At 44.1% G+C, this 20,344-nt stretch overlaps 1 protein-coding gene across 4 annotated transcripts in view; it reads right to left on the minus strand.

The window, feature by feature from the left end:
• The window catches only part of IQCA1 (IQ motif containing with AAA domain 1), a 166,314-nt gene that overhangs the window by 103,382 nt on the left and 42,588 nt on the right, over nucleotides 1–20,344 (minus strand). The window lies entirely within an intron of this gene.

Consider the following 20,344-nt stretch of genomic DNA (forward strand, 5'->3'; position numbering starts at 1 on the left):
TACTATTGTACCATTGGTGCCAATGTCAAGAAAGCAAAAATAGCAAGCAATGTCTTGGTATTCATTTGAAAGCAGTTTGGCTTTTGGATCCCCTGAACAGGTTTTGAAGGCCCCCAGGAGTCCTGGGACACGCTTTGAGAGCCAGGGGCCCTGGGGACTGGGACAGACTTAGAGAGCCATTCCCTTGGCCACTGCTTAAATGTTTCCCATGATGGTGAGCTCACTCCCCCGAGGCAGCCCATCCACTTCTGGATACTTCCTGACACTGCACTGTCATCTTACTCCCTGGGCCACTGAGCCACCCTCTGGGTCCAAACAGAACTTGATTCTTTTTCTACACAGGAGTTACTTTGGTGGGATCACTCACTTACTCCTCCATCCATCCAAGCTTTCATTCATATAGTCAACCAACAAATATCTGTTTAGTCCCAACTAGATTCTAGATGCAGTGATGGGAGACAGAGATCTGACATTCAAAGATGGCAGAGGTTGCCCTCACGCAGCTCACATTCCACAATCATATGGCCGATGCGGATATTGGGCCCCAGGTGGTGCTTGTCCACATGACTCATGTCTGAAACCTTGTTAAACTGACCACGATCTGCCTCAGACCCGTACATCGCCCAGCCTGGACAGGGCTTAGAGAGAAACCATGAATACATTAGGAGTCAAAACGATAGCGCTGTTTCTTTCAGTCCCAATCACATTTTTCCTTCAATAACCACTTTTACAAGGAACTCCACTGCATAATTTTATTTGCATATTGTAAAGCTTGACTGTTTTTGAGGACTCAAAACAAACTTAGTGACATATGAAAAAGCAAAAATAATTTACATATGTCATTTCTAACATGGAATTCTTAATTATGGAACACATCGATGGTCATACTAAGATTTAATAATATTATGTTATCATGGTGCTTTTGGTAAAGATAGTATTAAATATATCATTTATTTAATTTTAGACAGAGTCTTGCTCTGTCACCCAGGCTGGAGTGCAGTGGTGCAATATTGGCTCACTGCAACCTCTACCTTCTGGGTTCAAATGATTCTCATGCCTCAGCCTCCCGAGTAGCTGGGACTACAGGTGTGCACCACCATGCTTGACTAATTTTTTTTTTTTTTGAATTTTTAGTAGAGATAGGGCTTCACCATGCTGGCCAGGCTGGTCTCAAACTCCCGACCTCAGGTGATCCGCTTGCCCCAGTCTCCCAAAGTGCTGGGATTACGGGCGTGAGCCACTCTGCCTAGGCTATTTTTAACAGATGAACATATTTAGTTTTCCTTTGACATGTTAGTTTATATAATTAGTCATAATCTGAAATTTAATTAGTCTTATCCTTAAAGAATGAAAAAAAACTATTGTAGGGTACACATTAAAAATACAAAATTTGTGTCTAGAAAGTGACAATGTGCCTGAGAGCTCTTTATCACACATACACAGACACACCCACAAATGCTTCTGCAAACAGACGGGTGTGCACTATCCCTTTCTTGCTCACTGCACTCCATCTGTCCCTCCCGTGGGTGGCTAGGAGGCCTCTGTTCACACAGAGGTTGGACCCCCGGTGTGATACTCCCAGGGTGCCCTGGCTTTGCACTGACAGAGTCTCTCCTTGGTCCCCTCCCTGTGACTTGGCCACTTACAGCATGTTAAGAGAGACAGTTATGAGTTCTATTTTATATTCCTGAGACTTTACCCCCTTGGCTGTTGTATTTCTCCCTCCCCGCATTTTCAGCTGTGTCCTGTGACACAAACAGGAACCTATCCTGACATCTGACCGAGCCTCCTCAGAGTCAAGGCACAGTTGGTCCCGCTCCTGCTGTTAATTGTAAGGAAGCTGCGAGGTGATGAGTGCTCTGTGCTTTGGGCTCAGTGCGCTGCATGAAGTGTAAAACCTTCAGGGGAGAGAGGGCTGATGATCACAGACCAGTGAACGGAAAATATTTGGCTCCCACGATGTTTCCAGTGTAAACAGATGGGGTCAGAGGCACTGACTGCAGGTGACTGCCCACCTGGGGACTTCCCCAGGAGTAACTCAGGAACCCAGATTACAGGGTGTCAGGAAGACAGTTCTCTTGGTTACAAGTGGAAACCAAAGTCTCTGCTTTTTGTGGAACCTGATTCCTTGGAGCCGCTCTCTTGTCCTGATGGGCGCTTACCCTGTCTTTGTTTTCCCGGGGTCTCAGGCCCCTGCAGAGGCATAGGCTGCCCTCTGGACGCTTAGACACACATGTTCACCAATGGTGGTGCCTGGGACCCACAAGCCGAATGCCTGGAAAACCCTCTGCTGTGCTTAGGGCTGCCACATGGTGTGGGCATCTATAGTATTCAAACAACTGGAATTGCAAAACGCTGGGCTCTGGGCCCTAGACAGGCCCTGCCAGTCACGCACACCTCAGGGCGCAGGCACTGTCTGCCCATGTGTCCCAGGGAGAGGGGAGAGGGGAGCCACCACCTTCAAGAGCCGATTCGTCCCCCTTGGACCCGTCTTGCCACTTCCCCTGACTGTGGCTGCTGGGCCTGGGGTCTCTTGGGCCCTTGGTGTCTCCCACTTCATGCTCCTGGGGACCCTCTCCTCCTTCTGTGCCTCATCCCCTGTAGATCTGCAGGATGCTCAGGTCTCACTCATTTAACAAACTCGCAGCCTCCTGAGCTCCCAGCCTCCTCCAGTGACTCTCTCATCTCTGTCTCCTTCCCAGGCTGGCTCTTCAAGAACTCTTCATGGTCCCTGTCTCCATTAAAGTAGCTCTCACCAGGGACGATGGGCTGTGCTGCGCCTCCCGCCCCCTCATAGTCACATGCAGATGTCCCAGCTGCCACTACCTCGGGATGCGACCGGGTTGGAAACAGGGTCACTGCAGAAGGAACTGGCAGAGGCGCGGTCATGCTGGAGTAGGAGGGCCCCATCCAATCGGGCTGGTGTCCTCGTGAGAAGAAATGAAGGGAAGACACTGTGAAGAGACGCTGAGAGATGGTGAGGAGAGAGGTCTGGACAGAAAGGTCCCTGGTGCCAGAAAGGTTAGGGGCCGCTGTGTTACAGATTGCCTTATCTCCTCCATGACAGCATCAGCCACGTGATGGGACTTATGTTTTAAGAGGATCACTCCTACAGAGGAGTGTCGTCCCTGAGAAAGGCACCAGCATTTGCTTGTAGGTGACCAAATGTTGACTAATGGTTCGGAAATACCTGAGAAACTTACAATGGTCTTATCAAATCAGCATCCACTTCCCACACTTTGTGTTCCCAGATGCTCTTGCCTTTCTTGTTTCTCCTCTTGTTTTGTTCTGTAGATTTGGGTGAAGTGCGAGAGTCCTCATACAGATAGTCCAGGTTATATTTTTCATGCGACCACGTGATGAGTTCCATTTTCTGCATCGCTGGTTCCATCTGGTGGTTTTGCATGCCCAATCGAAGAGTCGGCTTGGACCTTGCCTGTTGCGGAAATCTGAGAGCAAATGAGAGCTGGCCGATGGAGGGTCAGGGAGAACGGATTCAGGAATGACATTGTAGCACACGCTGCACATCAACTTTGTAAATCAGCAAAATGATGAAAGTTCGCAGATAATCAAGTGGCTTTGGAATTAAGATTTGAAGTATAATTGAGGGAAAGCTGCAATTTAAATAATTATTATGCACAAAAGCAGCATATTTAACATAATGATTTTGCAGAGGATTTTGTGTTAAAATTGTTGATCTCTGCATCTATTAAAGTACTTTACAAACTGCAAAGAGAAACCGAGATAATCATCCCCTAAAAGCTTAACATCCTTCCTTTTTCTCCATCCCAAAGATACACACCTCAGTAAGATCATCGGCTGTGAGATGAGAGGGAAATCATTTGATCAAAAAACATACTATACACGATAATTAGGGAGGACCTCTCTGATATGATGGCATTTGAGCAAAACCTTAAAGCAAGTGAAGTAATGTGCCACTTGGTGTATTTTTAATTATTTACTTATTTTTGAGACAGAGTCTCCCTCACTCTGTCACCCGGGCTGGAGTGCAGAGGCGATTCTCCTGCCTCAGCCTCCCGAGTAGCTGGGACTACAGGCGCCCACCACTATGTCTGGCTAATTTTTGTATTTTTAGTCTCACCATGTTGCCAAGGCTGGTCTCGAACTCCTGAGCTCAAGTGATCTGCCTACCTTGGCCTCCCAAAGTGCCGGGATTACAGGCATGAGCGACCATGCTTGGCCGTATTTATTATTATTATTTTTTAGTCAAGGGCACAGGCTCTGAGGAGGGGGCCTCCAGAGTGCCCAAGGTGCAGCCAGGACAGCAGAGCAGCTGTAAGGCGGCGGGACAAGGCCGGGGGTGGGGACAGAGACTATCATGTAGACTGTTGTAAGTGGGGGAGCCGTGGAATTTCATGTCTAGATCAGGGCACCTTTAAGAATGACAGAGGGTGCTGTTAGTTTTTTATTTTTTACTGTTTTCTGAGATATAGTCTCGCTTTGTCACCCAGGCTGGAGTGCAGTAGCATGATCTCGGCTCACTGCAACCTCCATCTCCCGGATTCAAATGATTCTCCTACCTCAGCCTCCCGAGTAGCTGGCATTATAGGTGCTTGCCACCCTGCCTGGCAAATATTTGCATTTTTAATAGAGATGGGGTTTCACCATGTTGGCCAGGCTGGTCTCGAACTACTGACCTCAGGTGATCCGCCTGCCTCGGCCTCCCAAAGTGCTGAGATTATGGGAATGAGCCACCGTGCCCAGCCGGGTGCTGTTATTAATCGAACATAAACTCGGCCTGACACTAGTAAACTGAAACATAGATGAACCTAACCGTATGGCCACTGGTTTCATTCTGAGCGAGAGAACTGGGAACCGTGAGCCGAGACATGGCATGATATGTCTTCTGTTTTAAAAGGATCACTCTCCTGTAGGAGGCACTGGCCCAAGGTACCACTCTGCCATGAAGCCAGGGACAGCCAGACCTGCCCACTCTCTCGCCTCCGCCTCCGCAATACTTTATTTTGTCCATGGGGTGTTTGCCTGGAAGCTGAGTGACTCAGGCCGTGTTGCTGCCATTTCCTTATCGTAGCTGGAAGGTTTTGCACCCGAGCCCCACAGCCTGGAGGCAGGGGCTGGGACTCCCTTGAGGCAGAGAAACCTCCTTTGCACTGTCGGAGGCAGTGTGCCTGCCTTGCTGGCCTGGCTGGACCTGTGGCACGCTACTACTCTACTCACTCATGTCAGTTTAGTTCATGGCTTACAGGCATCTCTGCTAGCCCCGCAGCAATCTGTTCTGAAAATCAGGTGCTCTGTGCAGGAAACACTCTCTGGGGGCCTATTTCTCATTATTTTAAAAGGGAAAATTAAGACGCCTTACATGTTAACCACCTCCCCTCCCCAGCTAAAGCCTGCTCATTTCCTGAAATAATGGTAAGAGGAAGACCAGGTTGTGAAGAGACATGAGTTGCCACTTTGCTTTTGGTTGAATGAAAAAAGGACAGGAGGAGAAACCCCTACGTGTGTATTTACACTTGCAGGTGCTTGGAGACAGGCGAGAAGTTGTCCACCTGGATTTGCTTGGAGGCATGGGACTGGAGGGAGGCATGGGACCGGAGGGAGGCATGGGACCGGAGGGAGGCATGGGACTGGAGGGAGGAAGACTGCTAATTTAAAAAACATGCATTTCAGTATTACTGTCTTTGCTACAGCAAATAGGAACTATGTAATCAAATAAAACAATAGAATGGTTTATAATAAATATTATGTTTGGTTGTATGTCGTAGTTTTGGAGTTTGATTATTGACTTTATAATTTTTACAGTGGAATGGGTCCAATTTTCTTTGAAAATATTTTTGTTTCTAGAGTTAGGAAACTGTGACCTGTCTTTAGGGGAGTTACATTTTCTATTCGGCTTTCTTTTTTCTTTTCTTTCTTTCTTTCTTTTTTTTTTTTTTTGGAGACGGAGTCTCACTCTGTTGCCAGGCTGCAGGGCAGTGGCGTGATCTCGGCTCACTGTAACCTCCACCTCCCAGGTTGAAGCGATTCTCCTGCCTCAGCCTCCCGAGTACCTGGCACTACAGGTGCCTGCCACCACACCCAGCTAATTTTTGTATTTTCAGTAGAGACAGGGTTTCACCATGTTGGTCAGGGTGGTCTAGATCTCTTGACCTCGTGACCTGCCCACCTCAGCCTCTCAAAGTGCTGATATTATAGGCATGAGCCACAGCGCCCGGCCTATTCAGCTTTCTACTATTTGTTGGCTTTAACAATTAAAGCAATCTAGTTATTGCAACTCTGTTATTTTCCATTCTTACTACGTTTTTAACCTTCATTTATCATACATTACTCATTTCCATCGATTTCTGTCAGCTCCTGGGCTCTCCACTTTGTCTGATGTATGTTTATGCTTTTGTATCAGTGTGATGCATTTACCTTGTTTTTCTTTATAATAAAGTTGAAGATCCAGTGCCATTTGTCCTTCCTTATTGTTCTCATTTTATTTTAATCCTAATGACTTTAACAATTATGTTTTCAAGTTCAATAAATAATCCTGTTGGGATTTTAATTGAAATTGCATTATCTCTATAAATTATCTAGAGCAGATTTATCATCTTTCCCTTTAACCAGAAACATAGTCCATTTCTCCATTTATTCAAGTCTTTTCTCATTTCTTCCTTTTAACACTCATAGACTTCAATTTTCATAAGGTTCTTATACTTTTCTTCCATATTTAGCCCATCATTGATTGTTAAAAATACATTTTGCCACTTTCTTTAAAATATTCATTTTTTATTTCCTTTTCATGTCCTTGTATTATCAATAATTTATATTATGGCACTAATTATATTAGGGGCAAAGGTCATCTACATTGTCCTTTCCTTTCCTGGGAAGACCTATAGTATTTCTCCATTAAGTTGTCTTGTTTAAAAAATATATTAAAAAAGAGTACAGCTGTCTTGTTTAAAATAAAACAAAAGAACTTTATATATATATATGAGTATAGCTGTCTCGTTTAAAAAATACTCGGTTTTTCATTATTCCTTCATAACATACCTATAGACTATTTTATGCCAGATACTGTTCTGGGAAAAGGCAGTGAACAGAGGACATGAAAATCCCTGTATTTATTGAGCTTACATTTTATTATGCTGTGAATTAACCTTTTCTATTTAAAAATTTTAAAAATAAGATGAGTAATTTTATCACATGCCTTTTCTGTATGAACTTAAAATGATAAGGCTCACAGGTGGGGAACCCAGTAGAGCCCACTGGCCAAGGATGCCATGCTGTGGGCCTGAAGGCTCCAACCAGAAACTTTAAAATAAAGCTTTACACCTGATAAAGAAGCAGTTGGGAGGGTAGATGTATCATGAAAATTGTATTTTACTGGAAAGGAAGAAGTCCAGGGCAGCTGCCATTGATTAGTTAGCTGTGTGATGTGGGCAAATCATGGTATCATGGTGGGAACTTGGTTAGTTTTCCTCTCTGCAGAATGGTGCAATTGAACTAGCTTTATTCATTTAGTTATTTAAAAATAAGTATGTATGCCTAGTAGACAATTTCCACAGATCCTTTCAGCTCTGGAAACTCTATGATTTACATGTGACAAATGCTGGGGAGGGCAATGTTAATTTTTTACATAATTTATTTATTTATTTATTTATTTATTTATTATTTTTTTTTTGAGACAGAGTCTTGCTCTGTCGCCCAGGCTGGAGCGCAGTGGCCGGATCTCGGCTCACTGCAAGCTCCGCCTCCCGGGTTTACGCCATTCTCCTGCCTCAGCCTCCCGAGTAGCTGGGACTACAGGCGCCCGCCACCTCGCCCGGCTAGTTTTTTGTATTTTTTAGTAGAGACAGGGTTTCACTGTGTTAGCCAGGATGGTCTCGATCTCCTGACCTCGTGATCCGCCCGTCTCGGCCTCCCAAAGTGCTGGGATTACAGGCTTGAGCCACCGCGCCCGGCCAATTTTTTACATAATTTATTCCATGATTAATGTTACTTTCTTAATAGAAACACACTCAATATAGCCATCTGCCTTTACATTCTTTTATTTGCAAAAGCTGGATAAGAGAAACATGTGTGCCTGATATCTTTCAGTTAGCAAATGTGAGGTATGGAGCATTTGGTCAAGTTAAGGGCTATTAAAAATTTATGCATATCGTCAAAAATTCTTGCACGAATGTGAAAATGCCCATCTCTAGAGTTTGCAGTGATTTAGAAAGCAGAGCTACTACAATGATCAATCTTTCCCCTGAGGTCCGACACTGAGCTTCAACGGGCCTCACCATTTCAGACTCACAGGACAGAGATTTATCTGTGTTTCATCAAGTATGAAAAATATGTGGATGGAGGGGTTTCCAGCCGGTCCCCCCCAAGTCATCCAGCCACCTCCATTAATGTCAGCAGGCTCATAAATTTTTCCTGCATTCTAAAGAAAGCAGCTTGTGCCACTGCACAGAAGCCTCCAAAGGTGGCAGTTGCTGCCTATAAATTCACTTACACTCAATAAAGGCAACCGACTGCACATGGACTTAATTACCATGGCCCTCCTTGGGAAACTGAGGGGCTCACTATTTCTCAAAGGAGAGGAGGAAAAAGTGGTACATGAAGCAAGGCAACCTCTTAGTGGCACATTACAAAATCTGATTTATTCATTGATGTTTCTACTTATTACCGGGATAGTCTTAGCAGTTATCACTCAAGACCGAAGCGTCCTTCTTGATTTGAAAGTATTATCTTGAATTCTACTCAGGCTTGAATCCTACAGGAACCTCCCTATCCAACCTTTTTTTTTAAAATTTTATTAAAAGGAACAATATCTTACTCAGCACACAATTGGCTATTTTGGTTCTGGTTACTCTTCTACTCAGAAAATGCGATGCATGCATTATTTTCACCTTTCTTAAATATTTACTTGTGTAGAAAAATGAATACCCAGGGGAGAAGAGAGTACCTTAGGAAGGGATGGAAAGATTCTCCCGTTCAAAGGCACTGTCATCCCTTTCTCTTCACCGACCCATCATTCAAAACCTGCGCCATCATTCACCCAGCAACCCCAGCAACCCCTCCTCATTGAGAGGAACAGGTCATTCCCTTTTCTAACTCAGGAATCCAGAAAGCTTAGGAAAACAGACATAGGAGAAAAGTCAGGTTAGCAAAATGTTCAGTCATGTACATTTGAATTCACTTCTTATGCACTACTTTTGAAAAGAAGTAATCTTTTACAAGTGGAAACAAGAGTCAGTTGAAGAAAAGGACAACTTTAAGGTCTAGAGGTAAACTTTGAAGATCCCCCAGCCTTATTTGATCAAGTGCTAAATGAATATTTATCATATTTACAAAACACAAAGGCCTGATTGTTTCTGCTCAAAGCAGCACATACATGTTGACATACGTCTCCAAACAACACAGAAATTAAGAGCTTGCGAGAACAAACTGAATGGCTCTATATCCAAAGAACAGCTCTGTCCTCTGCCGCAGATGCATTAAGTACTGTAAAGAACATTCCCAAGTCCTCTTACTTCCCCAGCTACAGTGACTGCAGCAGAGATGCAATAGATTTGAGGTCCTCCACTTTCCCAGGATAGCACCAATTCTAATTTTTTTTTTTGAGACAGAGTCTCACTCTGAGGTTGGAGTGCAGTGGTGCAAACTCAGCTCACTGCAACCTCTGTCTCCTGGGGTCAAGTGATTCTCCTGCCAAAGCCTCCTTAGTAGCTGGGATTACAGGCGCCTGCCACCATGCCTGGCTCATTTTTTGTATTTTTAGTAGAGACGGGGTTTTATCATGTTGGCCAGGCTGGTCTTGAACTCCTGACCACAGCTGATCCACCTGTCTCGGCCTCCCAAAGTGCTGGGATTACAAATGTGAGCCACTGTGCCCGGCCCAGTTTTAATTTTTTAGTGGTGTCCTTCCCCTCTTTAGAGTGATTCTCTGCCCTGGATGGCATGCAGAGGGTAGCAGTGACTGCTTAGCCCACGGGTTCTTCAGGTCATGCCCCATTGGCAGCAGCAGGGATCTCGTTTGTCACTTGGATTCCAGTGGGATGGACAGAAAAGCACAATAGAGGGTATACTGGGACCCAAGGGTGCAACCTGGAACAGCCTGCGGGTCCATAAAGAGAAAATCCATTCAGTGCATTTGCCAAAGAGCCCTGAATCTGTCTTTCATCTGACTTGGCGCCTGGATAAACCAAGAGAGCCTAGAGCTGCTGGATGTTCTTAATTTGTTTGACTGTGATGACTGACATCAAAATCTGCAATTTCACGCGAGCGTGCACCTGTCCCTAAGGCCTCAGTGAATAGTGCCTGGACCTTAAGTTCTCATCCCACCTCTTCCTCCATTCAACCTAATATATTTTCCGCCAAAGCAAACAGTAGAAAAAGTTATTTGCCTTCTCATATGAGTAACTTATACATGGTTCACATCGCTACAGATCACAGCTGCTTTTGAGAATTTACTAAAAATATAATTACACAAGGAATTCAAAATAATGAGCCTCTAACTCACCTCTCTGTATGTGACCATCAGTCTCCCTCTGTCTTTCTAAAACCTCTTTTTTCATGCTGAAAGTAATTCATGCTCCATGCAGAAAACGGACTACAAAGGGAAAGAATACATACAGCCATGGTCCTCAGAAGATATCTATTGTGAACCTTCAGGTGGCTTCCTTTGATGTCCTTAGAAGTCCTCAGAGAGAACAATTCTGAACTTTCTCTTGAGAAACAATTCCAGTTTTACACAATGCTCGTGTTTCAAAAAGTCTTTACTCACCCAGATTGTAGTTCTCAATCTGACAGTAACTAGGCAGGTTTTTAGCCAAGTTACCTGACTTTTCTGAGTCTGCTTTGTCATCTATAAAATAATTGGGGCAAGCCACAGTCAGCTTTCTCAAATCACGCGATTCTTCTCCTTCTCTCTTTCTCCCCTCCTCTGTCTTTTTCTCTTTTCCTTTTAACTACACAGAACCATCACTACGCTCTGCATGAAGATGCTAAGAAGTAGGAGAGAGGCAATTAGGAGTTAGGAAAGACCCGGGTTCCCAGGCGGCACCTAGTGAGCCATGTGACTTTGTGCAACCACCATCTGTTTCCAACAAAATGCTGACCACCTACCACTCCTCTGCAACACGTGGCTGAGGACATTTGCACTGGCGTGCTCAGAAGGAGGAGACCCACTTGGTGTTGTGGGAATCAGAAACCTGAATATTAATTCCAGCTTCACCTGTTACGAGTCATGAGCCCTGAGAAAGCCACTGAGCATGTCTAAGACTTGGGTTCCCATGACAGCTTTCTGGGGCAGCACCTGGTGCCATCCCCTTGCCTAGCAGGAGCAGTAGAGAAATGCAAGTTCATCTGAGAGAAAGGACAGCTTTTAAAGGTGTGACTAGTGAGGGGAGGTGCTGCAGGCCTGAGAGCTCGGAGATACTATCAGGGAGAGCATCAGGCTGGAGTGGAGGGAGGAACGTGAAGATGTGACATTCTGTCTATTGCCCGAAGCTCTTTGGACAGTGAGTATGGTCGCTCTCGCTATTTGCGAATTAGCTCTCGAGTTCGACTGGCATCTACTGGGAAGATGACAGACAAGGAATCTGGAGGTCTCCCCAGGTCCCGCAAGCCTTCGAACGACAAAGCTGAACTCGCAGAACTGTACACTGAGAGGGGAGAATTTTACTGCATTTAAGCTGTATCTTAATTTTAAAAATGAAAAAAATAAAAAACAAAACAAAAGAAAAAAAACAATGAAGCATTTCAAGACCTCCTCCAGAAAGAATGAGCATTTGCTGGCGATCTGGAGGCATGCCCCGGAGACTCAAGCACACTGCGTGCTGTTTTTTTCTTTTTTTTTTTTCAGTTTGTCTGCCCTGTTATTATCCCCTCAGCTGCATGCCCACCCCCACCACTGGCAGCCCTTGCTCTCGGCGCCTCCACCACCAGCCAGTCTCTCCTTTTGTAGGTTGGCAATGCAGCATTTTGACTGTGGGAGCCACAGAAGCTGTGTACAGCTGTGAATACAAAGGCCCCAGACTCCAGAATAAAAACATGGGGTACTACGGATATGGGAAACATCCAAATTACAAGTCATTTATTTGAGAATCTGATAGACTTTCTATAGGTTTAACATGATTACTGAGGGTGTATCTTGTGCCACATATTGTTCTAAGGGCTTTATAGTTACAAATCTATATTACTCTACCTATGAGGTAGGTACTATTACTATCCCTACCTCCTTTTTAAGATGAGGAAATGGAGGCACAGAAAGGTTAAGTAACTGGCTCAAGGTCACACAGCCTGCAAGTGATAGAGCCAGGATTTGAACCCAGGCAGCCTGGCTCTAGGGCCTCTGCTCCTCTGCATGTGTGTGGCATTTGCAATGCATTTGTTGATTAGAGATACAGAAGACACCATCACATCACAAGACTGAAAGCAGTGGCTGGTCTATACCCTTAGTCAGGCTCGTGTGCTGAGGACCTTGACAACCTCAAGCCTCCGAGTTTTCCCAGGTCACCCCACTTCTGACTGATTATGTGTTGGCTTAAAAGACAGAATGTGGCTACCTAATTTACATCACTTTCAGATTCCTCAAGCTTACGTGAATTAAAACAAATCTGCTAAAATCAGACTAGCAATGCCCTTCGGCCAGTGCCAGAGCTGGCACCTGATGGGAGTGGGGTAGAGGGTGGGTGTTTACTCCCTCTGCACTGAAGAATGAGCTGGAAGTCAGGCATATTTTCAACAAATGAAGTAACAGGCATAGGTGGCGGAGAAATGGCAATGTTCCACAATAGTGCAATTTGGAATTTTCACTTGGAAAGATTGTGAGGCCTAGAATCAGTCCCAGGGTCCAGAGATGACAGCCACTCAGGTGGCTCCGAAGCCCATGGGGAGATGAGGAGAGGCTGCTGCATCTTCAGGGGCAGGAGCCCACAGTCCCGAGGCTGGCTGTGGGCCACGCAGCCCACCTGGGCTTCAGGCTTCTCTGTTATCACCCCAAGGGGCTGGATGAAGTTACAGCTGAGACCCCTTTATGATACTTTAACGTGAAGCTTATGGATACATCCTGAGACCTAGACGGCAGTTCAAGCCGTGAGAAAAACCAATGAGAGCAAGATGTTTTCTGATAACAAGTGTACCTGTGACTGCTCTGTCCAATATGGGAGCCACTAGCAACAAGGGGCCATCAAAGCTTAAATTTAATGAAATAAAATGAACTGAAATTAAAAATTCAGATCCTCAGTCACCCCAGCCACCTTTCAAGTGCTCAGTGGCCCCATGTGGCCAGAGGCTACCACACCAAACAGTGCACATCAAGCACGTTTCCACCACTGCACAAAGTCCTATTGCACAGCCCTGGTCAGGACAAATACAAACGTCTGTAATTTCCTCCTTCGTTATGAATGCTATTCATGAATGAACAGGATTATGACGCTCATCTCATAAAGCTGTTGAGAGTTGTAGTAGACACTGAATAATGATCCCTAAAGATACTGAGTGCAAATCCCCAGAGTCTGTAAATGGTATTGCGTATGAAAAAAGGGGTTTTGTAGATGTGATTAGATTCATGAGAGGGGGAGATGATTGTGGATTAGTCAGGTATGTCCTAAATGCAGTCTTAAGTGTCCTATAAGAGAGAGGTAGAAGGAGATTAGATGCACATAGAAGACAACGAGGTAACGTGACCACAGAAGCACAGAACAGAGCGATGTGACCACAAGCCAAGGAATGCTGGAAGCCCCCAGAAGCTGGCAGAGGCAAGGAAGGGAGCTTCCGGAGGGAGCACAGCCCTGCCAGCACCTTGATGTCAGTCTCCCAACCTGTGAACTGGGAGAAAATAAATTTCTATTGTTTTAAGCCACCAAGTTTGTGGTAATTTGTTACAATTCAACAGTAAACCAATACAAGGGTTAAATTAGTTAAAGTATAAAGCACTTCAAATTCCTGATGAAGAATTATAGAATGAGTGCTCAGTAACTGTGAGTCTCTATTATTATTATTATTGAATACACACCTAATGTGTCCAACCACCAAAATGGTTCTAATTACAGGGGAGGCCAGGGGCGGGGTACAGGGAAGGAGCCCACACTTGAGTTGTGACTCTGGGAGGAGGAGATAGGGCCAAAGGTTTAAGTAGAGGGCATCAGTGTTTGCTTGATGAACAACTGAAGCGCCTCCAAACCCAAAGCATGTTCCTTAAATTGCAATATTTGACAAAAATAGCTATCTCAAATCGTTTATACAGTACAAAGAAAAATAATCACAACTATCACACTATCTAGAAAATTCTAGGCCTGTAGAGCTTAAGTGTGAAGCAAGAGAAAACACACCGGCGTGGAGGCAGGACGTAAAATCCAAGAGAATTAACTAAAAAACTACAAGAACTAATGTGGGAATTCACTTAGGGATGCACACACTATATACAAGTCTGCAACCAATCACAAGGAAAATATTGGAAGAAAATCTCATTCGAAACAGAAAATGCACACATAAAATGCATACCCTCAACAAGTAATTTGTGGGGCCCAAGTATTTTATTTGCATCACCTCATTTGACTCTACAGAGTCAGAGAAGTGATACTCAGGGGCTCCCAGCCAGCAAGGGGGCATTCGCTGGCAGAAACCGTGCAATGGGCTGCTGGGACAGTATCGTTTTTCTCACTGTTGCTTTCTTTCCCTCTCTTTCTGGCTTTCCTATAAGCCAGTTAAATTAAAAAAAAAAAAAAAAGGCCGGGCGCGGTGGCTCACGACTGTAATCCCAGCACTTTGGGAGGCTGAGGCAGATGGATCACCTGAGGTCAGGAGTTTGAGACCAGCCTGGCCAACATGGTGAAACCCCGTCTCTACTAAAAATACAAAAATTAGCTGTGCATGGTGGCGGGTACCTGCAATCCTGGCTACTCGGGAGGCTGAAGCACAAGAATTTCTTGAACCTGGGAGGCGGAGGTTACAGGGAGCCGAGACTGCACCACTGCACTCCAGTCTGGACAACAGAGTGAGACTCTGGCTCAAAAAACAAAAAAAGGCAAATGATAAACTGAGAAGTCATTATTGCAATAATTCAAAAGGCTTTGGTATCTGTAATACATATATAACTACATTTTAGAGATCACCTAAAGAAAAGAAAAAAAACGCCCAAAAGGGAAGCGGATAAATGACTGGGCATTTTACAATGCTTGTGACAAAGAAACCAAAAGATTCTTTAACCTCCCTATTAATACAATGCACACAAATTAAAAGATGACTGAGATACCATTTTTCTTTTATCAATTTGGTAAAATATTTAAAAAGATCATAATCAATTAATTAACTAGTGCATCCATGCAATCGAAAGTGAGGCCATCAAAACAAAGATGGTTTTCTTTGGAAAAATATTTTAAGGACAAGGGAAAAGTCAATGTTAAATTTTTACAAATTGGAGAAATGATTCCTAAAACTGTAATTAAAATATATATGTGAAAGAAAAGGACTGGAAGGAAATTTATCAAAAAATTTCATGGTAGCTATCTCTACATCCTCACAGATGATTTCAATTTTCCTCTTTAAGCTCTATCTTGTGAATGCTCTACAGTGATCACTACTTTCAACATTGGGGAAAAAACTTCATGTACAATAACGTAGAAATTGAATTAAAAAACAAAGAACCCCTTTTGGCAACTATAAGCGCTAATTCAATGAGATAAGCATAAGTATTCCAAATCGTGGGAGTGCATATTAACTGTAGCTTTTAAGAATTTGTTGAGCCATCATTGTGTGTCCTACTGGAATTTATCCTGAGGACTGACCATGTTTCATGTTTCAAAAGACAATATTTGCTTTTTATTTGTCTTTGATTTAAAAAAGCAAGGAAAGGGATTTTATCAAAGTCAATCAGATAAGTATAATCCAATTAAGGAAAATAAATTCACTCTTGACCTTCCATTACTTCAAAAAGAGGCAGTTTTACATCTTTGTGAAGTCTGCACAGCACACCCACGAGGATGACTCTAACTGGCCTCCAAACTGTCAGGTCAAGGACACTGGATAAAGTGTTCTCAAGGGACAGGCCAGTGAGGGCCGGATCTTCAAAGGTGCCCATAAACCCTGGGACAACTGAGAAGGCGCTCCCGGGATGACATCCAGAGCTGCTTCTGTCTCCCATGACCCTGCTGGGACCTCAGCTGGGGAAGCAACTCACATCCATGGCCAGCCCCGTCTCCCTACCCTTTGGTCAAAAGACGATTGCCACGGGTGTCTAAGGTATATTCATTGACGTTTCTAAAATCAGGGTGTCTTAAAAACATAAAATCAACCCAAACAGATGGCCTTTCTTTTTCCTTACATATATGTTTTAGTGAGGGTTTTTATTATAAATATAAAAATAACACTTATTTTCTCTACTTCTAACAGTAGAGAAAAATATGAAACAAAAAGTAACCCTACCACTCTAGCCCCTAGAAGTAGCCATGCTGACAGTTTCTGGTGTATCCTTCCTGAAGTTTCCATCCATCTGCAAATATATATATATTTTATTTATTTATTTTTTGAGGCGGAGTCTTGCTCTGTTGTCCAGGCTGGAGTGCAGTGGTGCATTCTCGGCTCACTGCAACCTCCACCTCCTGGGTTCAAGCAATCCTCTTGCCTCAACCTCCTGAGTAGCTGGGATTACGGTCACCCGCCACCAAGCCCAGCTAATTTTTGCATTTTTAGTAGAGATGGGGTTTCACCATGTTGGTCCAGGCTGGTCTCAAACTCCTGATCTCAGGTGATCTGCCCACCTCAGCCTCTCAAAGTATTGGGATTACAGGTGTGAGCCACCGTGCCTGGCCTGCAAACATAGATTTAATAAGTTAAATCTGTTTGTGAATATATATATATATATAAAAATATAAATATTTTAGCATATTTGGGGTTACAGTTGTACATAGTGCTTTCAACCTGGTTTTGCCACTTAATAATAAATTAGATTTTACCCTGTCTATATGAAAGTAAAGAATCATTTCATTTACAGAAAATATATTTTTGAATACCTATTCTTTGACACACGAGAAAATGGGGGAAGTTCCTGATAAGGGAAATTCATGAACATTGAGCACACAGCATATAATCCTTGTTAGCTATGGAAAGGACAGTTTTAGGTGTAAACCAACGTGATTTAATCAGAAGACTTAAATCTTTTGAAACAATGCCTTTCTACCTGCATTTCCATGATTGCAACTGCACAAAATCATCCCAAGTATAGTTTCTCCAGACCCAATTATGTAACTGAATAAGAATGAAAAACTGTAATACCATTGGCTTGAAGCACCATTCACTGCTTATTCATGAAATTTATATACCAGTTTCATCCTGCTAGCAGGCACAGTCTTAATGGGACCTGCAGTTTACATGGGAGGGGGGCATCTGAGTGAGCAGTGGTTATAGTCTGGGAGAAATGACAGTGGCCCACACTTAAGAGGTCTAAGCACCCTTCATCTGTTCACAACTCCGTGAAACAGGAACGATTCTTGTTCTCATATCACAGATGAGGAAACCTACGCACAGAGAAGCTAAGTGACTTGCCCAAGTGTACACAGCTATTTTGCGGGAAGCAATGACTCCAGTTTGCATTCCTAATCATTGTGTCAAACTGCCCGGAGGAGCAAAGCGGAGGGGCTCTCAGAGCTCACGGAAGAGACGGAAGGAACCTGGGAGGGAATGGTCAGGGGGCTTTCATCACAAGTCATTCTCAAGTTGAACAACAAAGCAGTGGAGCAGCACGGTGAAGGAAGGAAAGAGAGGAGTGAGGGTGGGGACCCTGAGTCCTTGGGACCCATCCTGTAAGGGCCTCAGTCAAAGAGCGGGGTGAATGTTGAGACCACAGCGGAAGCCCCGGAGTGGCTGACAAGAATCTGTGAACTTTGAGGCGGTGCTCATCTTCCCACCTGGGCAGCATTTTCGATGGTAGCAAAATGGAGGGGACCTGATGGATAGGCCCCTGAGACATGGGCCTGGCACCACCTATGTTCATTGGGGAGAACTAGCAGCCAGCAGAGCCGGGCTCAGGCCCAAGAGGCTTGGACTGTGGGTAGCCAGTGCCTGGGGACAAGTGGCAGAAACCACGGGCTGCAAAGGAAGCCCCCAACAGACCAGGTGGGCCGGACCAGCACAGCCACACCACATGGCTGTAGAAACCCACCAGGGGCTGGGTGCGGTGGTTCACGCCTGTAATCCCAGCACTTTGGGAGGCCGAGGCGGGTGGATTACTTGAGGTTAGGAGTTTGAGACCAGTCTGGCCAACATGGTGAAGCCCTGTCTCTACTAAAAATACAAAATTAGCCTGGTATGGTGGTGTGCACCTGTAATCCCAGCTACTCGGGAGGCTGAGGCAGAAGAATCACTTAAACTTGGGTGGTGGAGGTTGCAGTGAGCCGAGATCACATCACTGCACTCCAGCCGGGGTGACACAGAGAGACTGTCTCAAAAACAAACAAACACAAAACAAAAAAACCACCAGGGTATGAAATGGTGTGCCTGGCACTCTCCCCAGCTGCCAGCTGTTAGTGTAAGGATATGAAATTTCCTTTTACAGTCAGATGCAGTAAGGAGAAGAAAAACGGGGCAAGAGTCTTGAGAGAGAGACATTTAAATTGACTTCAAATTTACCCAGGAGAGACAGTTAACCTGAAAGAGACTACTTTAAACCAGAAGAGACAAAGTCACCTATAATTGGCAAATGCAAGTATTCCCTCCCCCACTGCTTTTAAAAATTATTTATTTATTGTCTTTTTTACTGTGACCCATTTTTGATGAAGATGCAAGTCTTATACCATGAGCAGGAGTGGGAGTCTGAGAACGATGGTAGTGACTGGAAAACTGGGTTTTGGTATTCTGGATAACAGAACATGATATTTTAAAGAACGACAAGCATTGGCATTTTTGCTGATATACTACTATTACTGTGATATATTTCTAACAGCTTTATGGAGGCCTGAGTGACATACAATAAACTGATCATATTTCAAGGACAGAATTTTATAAGTTTTGACAAATATATGCTCTCATGAAACCATCCCCAGAAAGCAAGGAGGAAAGTGATGGAGAAAGGAGGGCTATGTGCACATCGATACCATCTGCTCAATTAACAGCAGCCCTCCGTCTCCATTTATCATCATCAGTACAGAATTTACACAACATCAAATTCCTCATTTTAAATACCCCCTCATTCAAAATATCCCATTTTGCTATAAAATATCTCTGATAAATAAGACATAGAAAGAAAATCTCACAAATGTAATCAATTTTGAATTTTTAAAAGTCATCACTTTTAAAATTGTATTGTAGGAAAGGATGGAACTCTCAGTCAAAAGCATGTCACTGTTATGTCAAACACTCATGAAGAAACTTTAGTATAAAACTGAAGTATTATTGAGGAGATAGTGTATTAGGATCCCACATAAAGTTAATACAAGAAGTTTATAGTACTTTAGATTTTTGTAAATCACTGTAAAAGTAATTGATATGTATTAGACACCTATTGCTGCATAACAAGTCATTCCAAGCCTTAGCAGCTTGAAACAACAAACACATATTGCATCACAGTTTATGTGGGTGGGGAATCAGATGTGGCTCAGCTGGGCGCCTCTGCTTCAAGGTCTCCCACAAGGCTGTCATCAAAGTGCTGGTGGGGACTGTGGTCTCATCTGACGGCTCACCTGGGTCAAGGGGATTCACTTACAAGTCTATGCCTGTGGTTGGTGGGTAGCATTTAGTTCTCAGGCTGCTGGAGGGGGGCCCTCAGCTTCTCAATGGCTGTTGCTCGGGAGCCTCCCCCAGCTCCCTGCCATGTGGGCCTCTCCACTGGGCAGCAGACACTATGGTGGCTGACTCCTCTGAGCCAGCAAGGGAAAAGGCAAGTGAGAGAGCAGGAAAGGCAAGCAGGATGAAGGTGATATCCCATCACTCTAGCCATATCCTTGTCTTTGGAAGTGAGTTACTAGGTATACCTTACACTTCAGGGGAGGATCACTGGAGGCCAGCTTAGAGGCTGCCTGCCACAGATATCTTTCAACAGAATCTTTTGAGAGAAAGTTCAATTTTTCTACTGCCAACATTTAAATTCTCTGGTCCTGATGAGCTAACCACAGTTGGCGTCAGAACATCTTGAGACCTGATGTAATATGATGCAATACCCCATCAAGAAAACAGATGGCCAAGTCTGCCTTCTATGGCTCCTGGGATTTATCATAACAATCTGCCCTCTTTTCTTCCCTTCTTGAAATAAAATTGGTTTAAAAAATTCTTCTAATTAGGTTACCAACAAACTGTTCTGCTGTGTAGAAAAATTCTCTGATGAATACCATTTAAAAACCATCTTTTGTAAACAAGTTTTAACTCATTTAATGTTTCATTTAAGAGCATTAAA

This window comes from Macaca mulatta, chromosome 12 (genome assembly GCF_049350105.2).
Source record: "Macaca mulatta isolate MMU2019108-1 chromosome 12, T2T-MMU8v2.0, whole genome shotgun sequence".
In the NCBI taxonomy this organism is placed as follows: Eukaryota; Metazoa; Chordata; class Mammalia; order Primates; family Cercopithecidae; genus Macaca; species Macaca mulatta.